Below are 12,237 nucleotides of genomic sequence, written 5' to 3' on the forward strand. Positions count from 1 at the left end.
TTAATATCAAAATATTCTGTATGTAAACAGTCAATGAAGCAGAGTTGACAATTAGATGTCTCACTATTTACCGCCTACACTTTTTCTTTCCTAAACAATGTGTCATGCATGTGGGCAGGGAAAACAGGTCACTATGATTTTTGAATAGAAAATGGAAAAACGTGATGTTGAAAAGTGCAACAGTTCATGGATGATATACATCTCGGTAGATACTAAATCTCATTCTGTCATTTAATAGCTGCTCCTCTAACATTATGAAAGGGCATTTCAAAATTAAATCTTGGGATGTGCAATTCAAGTAGACCTAATGTCACTGCGCGTTCTCGCCCTGCCCTGATGCATCAAATTGCAAGAAACACAAGACATCTGTCGCGGTTTGGAGTCAGAGGAGCGCCTTCTGGAGAAATTTCACCAAGGGAGTTCCCTCCTATCAAGACAAGGAAGAGGCCGGGCGGGTAGTCTCGGTCAACCCCACTCCCTCCTCCCCCCTCCTGCTGCTCCACGGGGACGCGCGCTGGGGGATCCGATGACGTCACAATCACACTGACACACACGCGCGCAGATTCTCTCTCTACTTCTTCCCTCTCGCTTTTCTATTCTGGGAAGCGACGCTAGGAATAACCCCGTCTGCTCCCCCCCACCACCCCAGCCGGTCGTGAAGCCCCAGCCGAAGCGGACTAACTCACTTTCATCTCTTCCTGAAGCAAAGACGCACCACACTGTACTCCAACACCTGGCGTCTGCAGCAGTTGTGTCCCAATTCGAATTGAACTGATATTTTGTGCCAGTCTGGAAGCGACAGTGGCTTTGCATGAGGCGTTTGACACTTTTTTTTGGAATGTTGTGGGCGGATTTGAAAACGTTCTACCGGTAAGTGCTACACCTTGTTCTTAGCATGTCAGGGAGTGACAATTCTTTTGAAAGCGTGATTAAGTAACATGCCTCGCGGATGGGTCTCCTCCAGTTATTGGGACATGTGGGGAATACCCAGTTTGCAGATAGTGAATATTGCGTAATATGCTAAAGAATTTGCAGGTCTGTTGCGAAAAGCGAGATAAATGTCTATCCTGAGAGCGACTGTCATGAATGTAGAAGGGTCTGTGCTGTTTGTGTTGTTGTAGACCGTTCGTTTTTTCAGCATGGGTAATGTTGTGATCTGTATTTTCATGTACACACCGCCAGTGCGCGTGTATGTGTGTGAGCAGGAGAGCAGGTGGGTGGGACTTTGGCTCGTTCCGGGAATGTTCCATGACGCGCTCGCAGTCAGTGAAGGGCCCCTTTAGGGAGGCTCTCGATGGGCGATTGTTGCTGAAGTCAGGTGGCACCTGCTATAAATGACCATGTTGTGATATGATAGAACAATTAGCCTATTATTATTTTCTGTTTAACGTGGTAATTCAAACATGCATTACATACATTGTCTTGTAATTAGAGAGCTGAAATAATTAAAAGAATGTTAAAGTGTGTGTGTGTACATGCATATATATATATATTGTACTGTATGTATGTCTGTATGCATACATACACACATATTCTTGAATATATGGTTTACGGGGACTCTCCAGCGTATTGGGTTTTATACTGTACAAACCATATAATCTATCCCCCTACACAACTCTACCCCTAAATCTACCCATGACACAAAACATTAGAATTTTTTTTAGGTAACACTTTATTTTACAGTGTCCATGTTACATATGTTACATGTACTTACCATAGTAATAACAGTAAATTATGCATAATTACATGCAACTTACCCTAAACCGAACCCTAATCCTACCCTAACCCTATAATAAGTACATGTAGTTACTAAATATTACTCAGCACTTAAATATATAATTACACTGTAACAATAACACCTTAAAATAAAGTGTAACCGTTTTTAAAATTTAATATAAACAGTTTAGTATGTTTTTTAAGCCATTTGGTACACAAAGACACAGCAAGCGTCCTCATAAGCCATGTTTACCTTGTAATACCCATGTACACATTTGTGTCCACATATACCTGTACACACACATCCAATGACCCAAGTCACGCATCAATCAATTCAGCCTTTTTTTTCCAAAATAAATATGTTTATTTGCATTCTATTTCATTTTTAGGCTGAATTTGTACTATTTTGTTCTTTTGATTAATTTAGGACATTATATATTGTGTATAGGCATAGGCAGTAAGGTTATGTAAGCAGCATCATAGCAGTAGAGCAGGGTCAAGGGTGTAACCAAGTATTTACAACCCATCAGGCAAATTAGTTTATTTGACTATGCCAAATAGATGAGCCAGTGCTCTTTGCTCTGGCTTGATATATATGTCCAGGGCAATGCATAAACTCACCCACAGTATCTCTTCCTGACACTGACATATGATACATAAACATCATTTTGTTTTCCATCACCTGGGTTCTATCCATCAAGAAGCAACAGACAGAGTTGGAGGTTTGACAAATGTCCTTACGCATTTTTTCCACAACAAAATCAATCACATTGATTCCATGTTGAGCTTTGACACATCTAGGCTTTCTGGCAATTTGTTTGCAATTGTTTCTGTTGGAAAGTCACTTTTAAAGGTAAACTGACCCACCTTTTATGTTCTCACTTTAAACCCACACACACATACACACACATTTTTGATTCACCTCTCGAAATGGCTTTCATTCCCTAATGCCAACATAAACAAATGGGTTCCTGGAATCAGGGAAGCATATTCAAAGGCTTCAAATTCTTAAGTGCCCCTTTGACGGAAATTTTAATAAGCGTTCTTTGTGACAGCCTGTTCCTCGGTGCAAACCAAACCATTAAATGCAGAGAACCCTCAGTACAATTTTAGGAAGTCAAAGGTCACCCTCCGGCACTTACTCAAACCACAGCGCTGTCATTGGTTACAGAGGGCACTGGTTTCAAGTCTTTTAGAGCTCATGCCATTTTAATTGATGAAGGAACAAACTGCACACAAATTGCATTTACAGTTTAGCAGACTAAATTATCCAAAACAGCTTTTGCATTCAATGTCACAATATATCACAATACAGAAATGCAACAGTATGTATCGTGGATGGCGACAATATGTACTGTGTATAGTTAACCCAAAATGAAAGTTTAGACAGATTTTATTTAGCGTCAAATATGATAATGGTACATCAAGTATGGTAAACCCAAAAGGTCACACATTTGAGCTTCCGTGTTAATTATTATTGAAATGAAAAATAAAATACATTATTTGGGACAGAGTGCAAGCATATGTGTCTAACATAATTCTGTATTTTTAGCTAAGCAGAATCATAAATATGTCTATTCTGGTGTCACCATTGTCCTGTGCTTGGGGGAGAAGGGAAAAGACCAAACCTATTCAAGTCGATTCCTGATATAATGCCAAATTTAGCATTTTAATCCAAATAACTTTTTGTCAAATGTTATCATATTTCCGAGATTTTTGTTGGCTCTACTTTGGCTTTGTTTGAGATCATGTATCGAACCAAATCGTGACATGAATGTATTGTTGCACCCCTAATTTAAAGGGTTAGTTCACCCAAAAATGAGAATTCTGTCATCATTTACTCACCCTCAAGTTGTTCCAAACATGTATGAATTTCTTTCTTCTGCTGAACACAAAAGAATAAATTTTGAAGAATGTCTGTAACCAAACAGTTGATGGGCCCCATTGAGGAAAATAAAATACTATGGAAGTCAATGCGGTCCATCAACTGGTTATTGACTTTCAGCAGAAGAAAGAAATTCATACAGGTTTTGAACAACTTTAGGGTGAGTAAATGATGACGGAATTTTAACTTTTGGGTGAACTAACCCTTTAAGATATACATTTAATCGCTTAAACCCATGACCTTGGGGTTGTTATCGACATGCCATTTGAGCTACAAGAAAACTGGCATGCACCAGTTGTGGTTAAATGCTGAATTGTGCAGTGAGCCACTGTTGTTTTTTGTTTGCGTGATGAGGGGAAGGATTTGTTCTCATGGTGCTGGTATGGAAGGAAACAGTTGAGGCGTATCACCGCTTACACAGTGTGACAGAATGGATGCCTGCATCTGGGCTGTGCTTTTCCACCTGTTGCTTCAGGTTACATAATTGGATTTCTTGTTGAAGATACAAGGTTAAGATGGAAGATAGCGATCTGGGGGGGCGGGGGGGGGGGGCATACTTAGGGCCGATTCCTTATCGAGGGGGATCAGAGATGAGTGATATGCCTATGTGCTTCTTTTAATGTGGTTTTAATTGTCTCACAACAGTTTGTACAGCATATACAACCAATACTCTTTTAAAGTAGTATTAAAACATTAGATCTAGCTCTCCAACTCACATCGCAGTGTTAAGTTGAATCTGGGAAGGATGCTGGGAAGAATCTGCATGTGTGTGTTGTAATCCTGAGGTCGTCTTGAGAGTGTCAAGATGAGCCGGCGTCTGTGTTGACACCCCGCCAGAGTGAGAATGCTGCGCGTGACGTCCTCGCTCGCTTCAGCTGCACAACAGGAAATACTCACGGCCTCCCCTCCTTCCTGCTTTGAAAAAGAGGTAGTCTCTTGCTCGCGCTCACTCTCCTGCCCTTCTTTTCTTTCGTTTTGTGCAGCAGCAGGGCAAGGCGAGACCTATTTTAATGCCTGCAGCCATTGCCCGTGTGCCTTCGCCTTGGTTGACACCTCCTTCGGACCATCCGGCCAATCAGAGTGCAGCTGCTTACGTCGAAGAAACATGATCATTTTTTTCACTCTTTTGCTCCTTTCTCTGAGCAAGTGAAGGTAGCAGGAGTGGGAGCAACCAAAGAGTGTACGAAAGAGGAGGAGGGAGAGAGGGAGAGAGAGAGAGAGAGAGAGAGAGAGAGAGAAGGCTGCAGACAGCGGTAGGGAAATAGCTTCTCGCACAGAAAGTGAGCGAATGGTGATTTGTACGGGCTTGCGCGTTTGCCACAACAGAGAGGAAAGAGGTTTGGAGCCCCTGAGGATCTGAAGGATGCCATGTCAGGTGAGCGACTGACCTGGGCAGGGGGAGATAGTAGAGGAGCGGTGAAAACAAATGAGAATGAAAGTAAAGAAAAGCTGCTTGTGTTGTGGCTTGTGGTTTTGTGCTGCTTTGCTGCTGCTTGCTGCTTGTTTTTAAGTCCTATATGAAGTCTGGCTGAACTGACAGCTGGCTAGTGGGCACTGACAGGGAATCTGACCGATGCTGGACACAATCGCACAAGTTTATTGGCTTACGGGAACAAGTTTGCTAACCCACTGTCATACCTTTGCTGATAATGTGTAGTGTTAAAATACAGATACCTTACCCGATTATTGGTAACTTCTGCACTAGACTAGATGACATGGCATAATGAATATTGCTGCACATATTTTTTTTGTAGGTATGTGTGTGTGTACTTTAATAAAACCAGTGTTGCAGGCACTAATGACATTTATCTTTTTCTGAACAGGGTGTGTGAGGAGGGTGTGTACCTGGATTAGATTCCTGGGACCGTCAGGAGAAGAAAACCAAACACTGGGTACAGTATGTTTGAGATACATTGTGCCATGTCGATTTACATAAATTAGCACAGGTGTTTATGCTATGCTTATAGCTGCATCAATCAGAAGTTCGTAAAGTGGCGACGTCATCGGTTTCTGTGCGTTTGGTTAAGCGTCCCCAGAAACGCTCGTGCAAGGGTGGATTCACACTTTTTTAAACTGCAGTTTCCGAGCTTTGTTAATAGGACTGAATAATTAATGTGCAGGTAATTGAGTTGGGCTAATTATTCATTATTAGAATGATGAATATCATCGCAACAGACCGATTTGGGAAGTATTTCTCGGCTCTCATTATTTTCAGTCACTTTTTGATGAACTTTTCATTCAACTTGGTTCAGGGATGAGTTTAAGATAACAGAGAATGGATTAGTGGGACTAGAACCGGAAAGAGGAACTGAAAATAGTAAAAGTAAATGCACTTTCTATTCTATTCTAGAATTTAGTCATCTTCAGTGCATGCATTGTTTTAGCGGAGGTTTTTGAGGTAGGCCTGATAGACTTGTATTATGCCACTCTTTGTGTAGACCAGACCTCTTCTGTTTTTCTTTCTTTCAGTGTCCCTCAACCATATGCTCGGTTTACAAAGAGCTGTTTGTGACTGTACATAGTTTGCACCATATAAATAGATGTATAAAATGGTGATAACTATCAGGCACCACACAAGCCTGCGAGCGGATCAACAAAATTAAGGCACCAGCTACGCTGAGCAAATTTTACAAGAGTTTATAAAAGTAAATTGAACGTGCGTTGGTTGATTCAGGGTGTGGTGAAGTCATGTTTGTTTGTCGATGTGAAGCTTGGTGGTTAGCACCACCGGTCCGTAGGTAGTGTGTGAACTGTTGTGTCTGTCTGGACCGGAGTATTGTGGGTGGCAAATGTTGATCCATGCCTGAAGCAATCCAGTGATGTAACCACAGTTTGCTCGAGGGGATGGAACAGGCAAGGCATTGAACTTTTCTGTTTGTTTAGTCTGTAAAGTTCAGATAATGTTGAGCAACAAAATTTAAATAGTTTGATCGATAGGCACGCCGATGTTTATCACTGTGGGTTAAATGCCATTTGATTGTTCTTGAATCCTGTTGGCTAGGAGTGTTGGGATGCTTTTTGCTGATTTGAGTTGACAGTAAAGTGCCCTCTGGTTATCATACGCCGTGCTAATTGGAAAAACATGCGGCCCCTGGAAGAAAGACAGCTGGACGAGAGTCAGGCATTCTTATGCCCTCTTCTGAGTGGCATTTGCCCTTGTTTACCTCAGGGAGCACGAGCGCGGTGGGCATGAAGAGGTCAATAGGTCATTCTTCCAATCCTCTCTGAGCAAGGGGTTGGGTTATATTTGGGTCAAAATGACAAAGGTGATGAGAGGAACTCTGTATGGGTGCTTCTGAATCTGAGTATGGAAAATACTTCCACATTTTGGACTTTGTCAGCCTTTACATTTATGCTGTATGCAACTTGAAGTGAATCATCATGCCAGATAATATGTTAACTTGAACATTGGCATGCTGAGTATGACTAGATATTGATACAAATCTCCTGAGCTCAATTTGTTGTTGTTGTTGTTGTTGTTGTTGTTGTTGTTGTTGTTGTGTAGCCTATATTTCAGTGATAAAGTTCTGAAATACTGTAAATTATATGGGTTTTTCAGATGGATTTTATGGGTGAAATTATGGGTGTTTCAGATTGATTCAAATCAATAACTTTTTGAACTGTTTATTAAAAGAACCGGTTCAAGAATGAATTTGTTTCGGGTTTCAGTCTACATTGGTCATGCTGTATGTTTCTGATTCAAACCCTAGGACAACACAATAGAAATACTTTTTTTGTCAATATTTTGGAATTACATAGTATTTATTTTAAGTGTCCAGCACACTGTAAATTTAATCACATAACTAATATTGTTTCTGGTGTCTTATGGTGACATTCTGACTGATGTTTGAGCCCATTATTGTCATCAGCAAGTTGTCTTTGGCATTTTTAGTGTGTGTTACTAAAATGACTGTGGTGTAGTAAATAATGCATTTTGAAAATGCTAAAAATATTTTCTTTCAACATCACATTTTTGTGACATTAATGCCACCCTTGAATACCAGTTGAACTTTTGACCAGCACGAGCATGATGTCATTCACTCAGCTCAACAACAGTCCAGTAATAACAGTAATAAGTCAGCACTGATTAATGCTTCTCACCTGCTCACCTTTTCAGCTCAATGTGGCGATGGAGGATTTTTGTTATGGATTATCGTTCATAAAATGGTCATGGTCAGGGCATTTCCTGACCTTTGTGTGTGTGTATGTATAAGTAGATGTTTGTCCCTATAGTGCATGACACTTTTCACCCTATTGAGGGGCTGTCAGGTCAGACATCTTCCATCCAAGGCAAAAAGGTCAGAGCTGCCAATGAATGCAGTGACCACAGTTCTCTGGAGAGAGGCATGCTTCCTGCCTTACAGCTCTTTAATGTTTTGGTCTACAATTAGTCTGCGACAAAAAGCCTCTGATTGCTGCCAATTCAGAGCGCAAGCTGTTTAAAATCTCTCTGAATGGTCGTCAGGTGTGCATTCTGAACCAAATAGGGAGAAAGCAATAAGCAACTGAATGAAATTGTGCAATGAGAGAGTGAGGGATTGAACTATTTGGCACATTTTTCTCTTTTATTTGTACAGATTAATGCAAAAACATTTGAAAGCTCTTCTTCCATGTTGCTTGACATGCGATGTTTCTTTACTTTAAGGAATATTCTTTAAGTTTGTGGGATAATGTTGATTAAAACAAATCATTTTGACTAAAAAAGCAAAAATCAAGGTTACAGTGAGGCACTACAAAGGATGCAAATGATTATAATATTATAAAAAGAACATTATTTGTTACAATATTTTTACAACACTAAGTCACTTTTGGTGTATTTTGTGTAAACTATTAAAACAGTGAGTCTTTTAACGTTAACACAGTGGCCCGTTTTCTTCCATGATGGGCTGGACAATTGGGTGCATACGTTTTAGGGCTGCACAATATTGGAAAAAACTGACATGGCAATATTGAGTTTTTCTGCGATATGTATTGTGATATGAAAACAAATTACTTGAATGATTGAGGTGATTTTGTAGGTGAGTGACTCTGCATAGAAAATAATAAGCAAGCACATTACAAGCATTAGATTAATACAACAGAACAAAGATACAACTGAAATAAACAGTGCTTTATGTTTTTCAGGAAAGTTTAAAATAAATTAATAAGCAAAAATAACACTTAACTGTATAAATAAAATATAATTCATCTTTGTTAAAGCTACAAAAGTTTTTTCTTTGAGTATTTTGTTGTTTGATTAACATTAATGACAGACAGCAGCGGGTATATTAGGCTGCTGTCGCTTTAAGAGCTAATGTACAAATCCATTGTTTACGTTGACATAAGCCATAAGTGACTGTGATTACAAGGATAATCGCCGAGTTGGGTATTTTATCTAACATTATTTTGCATATATGTGCCTGTTCAAGCTCAAATAGAGGCGGAAGAGAACGGAACTCTGTGTTCGTGTGCTGTCGAGCACAGCAAGTTCGAAATGCGTCTTCTTGCGCTCGCATGGCTTAAAATCACTTGAATGTTTAAAGTGACAGGACCTAAAACACGTGCAAAGGATAAGCTTTCACTCTATGATGGTTAAACTTTGCAATTAATCCGAGAATCACATGCGTTTCAAACCGCTGTGCTTGATCCATACGGATCGCATATTTTTGTGATACACATACCATAATGGCACAAATGCTGTCGATTGAGCCTGCCTTGTATTAAAAATAGAAATTTGAAATCAAATATGTGTTGGGAGATGTCGGTCTTATAGTATGCACTATGAAACAAATTCCATCTCAGACATAGTGTGCAGGTAGTACAGCATAATTTACCCAGATGCACTGCCTGTTTACAGTTCCTTTATGCCATCTGATATTACTTAAATCCTTCCTTGATACATTTAGTCGTCCATTAGCCTTTAAGTGGAGGAGGCGGTCTAGTATGAGCGATTGACTTAGTAAAACACACGGCGCAGCAAAAACACTATGCATGATGATTATACGAATATTTCCCTGTCAGCAGTTGCGTGTAATATGCTAATGAAGGATCTTGCTCATCAGAAGAGCACAACCTCCCTGATATTCAACACTGAGATGTTTACAACGGCATGGGTTCCAGGTTGCGCCGACGGCTCAAGGTTGAGGAAAACGAGAGCTATTGGTCAGCCCGCCGCTTTTGTGAGAACCCCGATGAAGACAATGCACAAAAGCCCCCTAAAGCAGCAACACATACTTTGTTACTATGGGAACCTACCAGAACTGTGCTTTGTCCTTGATGGAATCAGATGGATAGAGAAGCTGTATTAGTGGAGCTTAGAAGAGAGAGGAACAGACAGAGAAAGAAGCATAAAAAGCAGGAAGCAGCTTGTGTGAGGATGAATGGAGACACAGTACATCTACCTTTGAGTGAATTTCATCACGGTGGGGAGACTCTTGACCCTCAACCCTTGCTTTGATTGATCTGTCTGTATTGATTCAATACATTAAGAATTTATAATGCTGCTAGACATGTCACTAGATTACATGAGCTCTTTGCTGACTAATTAGGTAACGTTAAAACAGACAACAGTGTATTGGCAAAGCAAAAGGTTCTACGCACACGTGCACATGTGAAAAATGAAGCACATGCTGCACAGGGACAAAACCAGTCTCATCTTTCCCAAGCAGAACAATAGTATGTGCAGGTGTTTCATCTGATCAGAAATAGAGCACCCACCCACCCACACACACATACAGTTATACAAAGACACACGGAAACTCGTACGTACGCACCAACGAGCACACACATACACCCTCATTCACCTAAACCGTTTATGAGTAACCACGCATGGAGCACACCTTTCTTTAAAACACAATGTTACATTAGATACAGTGTCTGTGGGTCGGAAAATAGGTTAACGGAGTTGTTACACAAAAATGAAAATTCTGTCATCATAATTCACCTTGATGTCGTTCCAAACCTCTATGACTTTCTGTCTTCCGTGGAATGCAAAAGGAGTTTTTTTTTTGGACAAATGTCTTGGTCACTCTCTGTTTAACTGCAACGAACGGGGAGCTTTCAAGCTTCAAAAAAGCACCATAAAAGTATCAGAAAATATCATAAATGTGGTTCATACAACTTGTGTGCTATATTCGAGAGTCTAGAGTCTGTGAAGCTGAAATTTAAGTTGATTTTTCTTCCAATCCAGTGGGCCTGCTACAAATGGATCATTGTGTTAGTGAGTTGAATTTGAGCACCGGATCAGTCTGATTCGTGAATGAATCTGGTTTTGTGAACTGGATTAACCAATTAATTGAAAAAGATTTGATTCAAAAGAATCGTTTGGGCAGATTGAAAGGTTTTTAACTTAACTTTGCTCTTCACACCAATCTATTGTATTGCTTTAATTGTAATATAGAAGTGCTGTCAAACGATTCAACGCGATTAAAAGGTTTGTGTTTACATAATATATGTGTGTGTGCTGTGTGTATAATTATTATGTATATTTGAATACACACAAGAAATATTTGCATGTATATACTGTATATATTTTTATATAATTTATATTATATATATATATAAGTATATAAATATATTTTTCCCCCCCTAAATGTATACATGCATGTGTGTGTATTTATATATACATAATAATTATACACAGTACACACACATATATTATGTAAACAAACCTTTATTTTGGATGCGGTTAATCGCTTGACAACACCTATAATATAGTGCATTAGTCACACTTTTATGATTTTTCTCTTTTTGGACCCCATTTACTTTCATTATATTGAAATAATATTCTTAAAACATTCTGATTTATTAAAACGCCTTTTGTGTTACACAGGATGAATTGAGGGTCGTGAATGATGACAGAATTTTCATTTTTGGGTGGACTATCCCTTTAAATAACTGTATTTTTACTGCCAGGCCATACAGTAGACATTCAGCACCGCATAGCCCCTCATAGTTGTTCTATTCTTCCTCATGCCACTTCCAGATAACAGAGCATTTGAATTTGAATAGTCCAGGATTGGACAACAAGCTTGTGCGCTGCTGTTTCCTGTAGCCGGGCAGAGACGAGGCGCACGACGTGTGTCCGTAGGCAAAGCACATGGAAAGCAGCGAGAGAGCGAGCAGGAACTGTCCTGCCTTGCTCTCCCACACATCGCGCCGCACACTATATACGGCGTGCTGGCAGAGAGCTGAAATACGCCCTCCTTTCGTTTCCTTCTCTTTGTCAATGCAAATCGCACACAGTCCAAAAGCTGCACCGCTGCAACGGAGCACGCTTCCTGTTTGACAAGGTGCATGCGTGAGCTTCTGCAGAGGTGGAGGGATGCGTGCTGGAGATGAAGCCGGGCCTGTGGTTTTCATGCCCACTCGGTTGCCACATGCAAGTGCGTGTGCGGGCGCTCAGCTGTCTTGATAAGGTCAGATGGCGATGCTGTTTCTGGCATGGTATTGCATCACAGCAATACCAGCAAGAGACCCATTACATTTGCGGCGGTTTCACGAGTAGAACTCTGGGTTCTAGTGATGCATATCTCCCTATCTCGCAGGCTCCCCTGTGCACTGCTGTCTCCGGATGTGTGCGGAGACAAAGGCGGACAAAGAAGCACTTTTATGACACCTCTTTAACTTAATCCTATATTTGAATCATGCTTAATCCG

General features: G+C 40.4%; 1 protein-coding gene across 3 annotated transcripts in view; it reads left to right on the forward strand.

Moving 5' to 3' along the window:
* Nucleotides 1-697: 697 nt before the first annotated feature.
* The window catches only part of hivep2a (HIVEP zinc finger 2a), an 81,454-nt gene continuing 69,914 nt past the window's right edge, over nt 698-12,237 (forward strand). For 2 of the 3 annotated variants that reach the window (XM_079832104.1, XM_079832108.1), the window contains exons 1-2: nt 4,568-4,976; nt 5,425-5,493. The gene's annotated coding sequence lies outside the window, so the exon portion shown is untranslated. Of the gene's footprint in view, nt 871-4,567; nt 4,977-5,424; nt 5,494-12,237 lie in introns of those variants that run through there. The other variant, XM_079832105.1, reaches the window with a different exon arrangement.

The sequence above is a fragment of the Gobio gobio genome (genome assembly GCF_949357685.1).
Source record: "Gobio gobio genome assembly, chromosome: 12".
Taxonomy (NCBI): Eukaryota; Metazoa; Chordata; class Actinopteri; order Cypriniformes; family Gobionidae; genus Gobio; species Gobio gobio.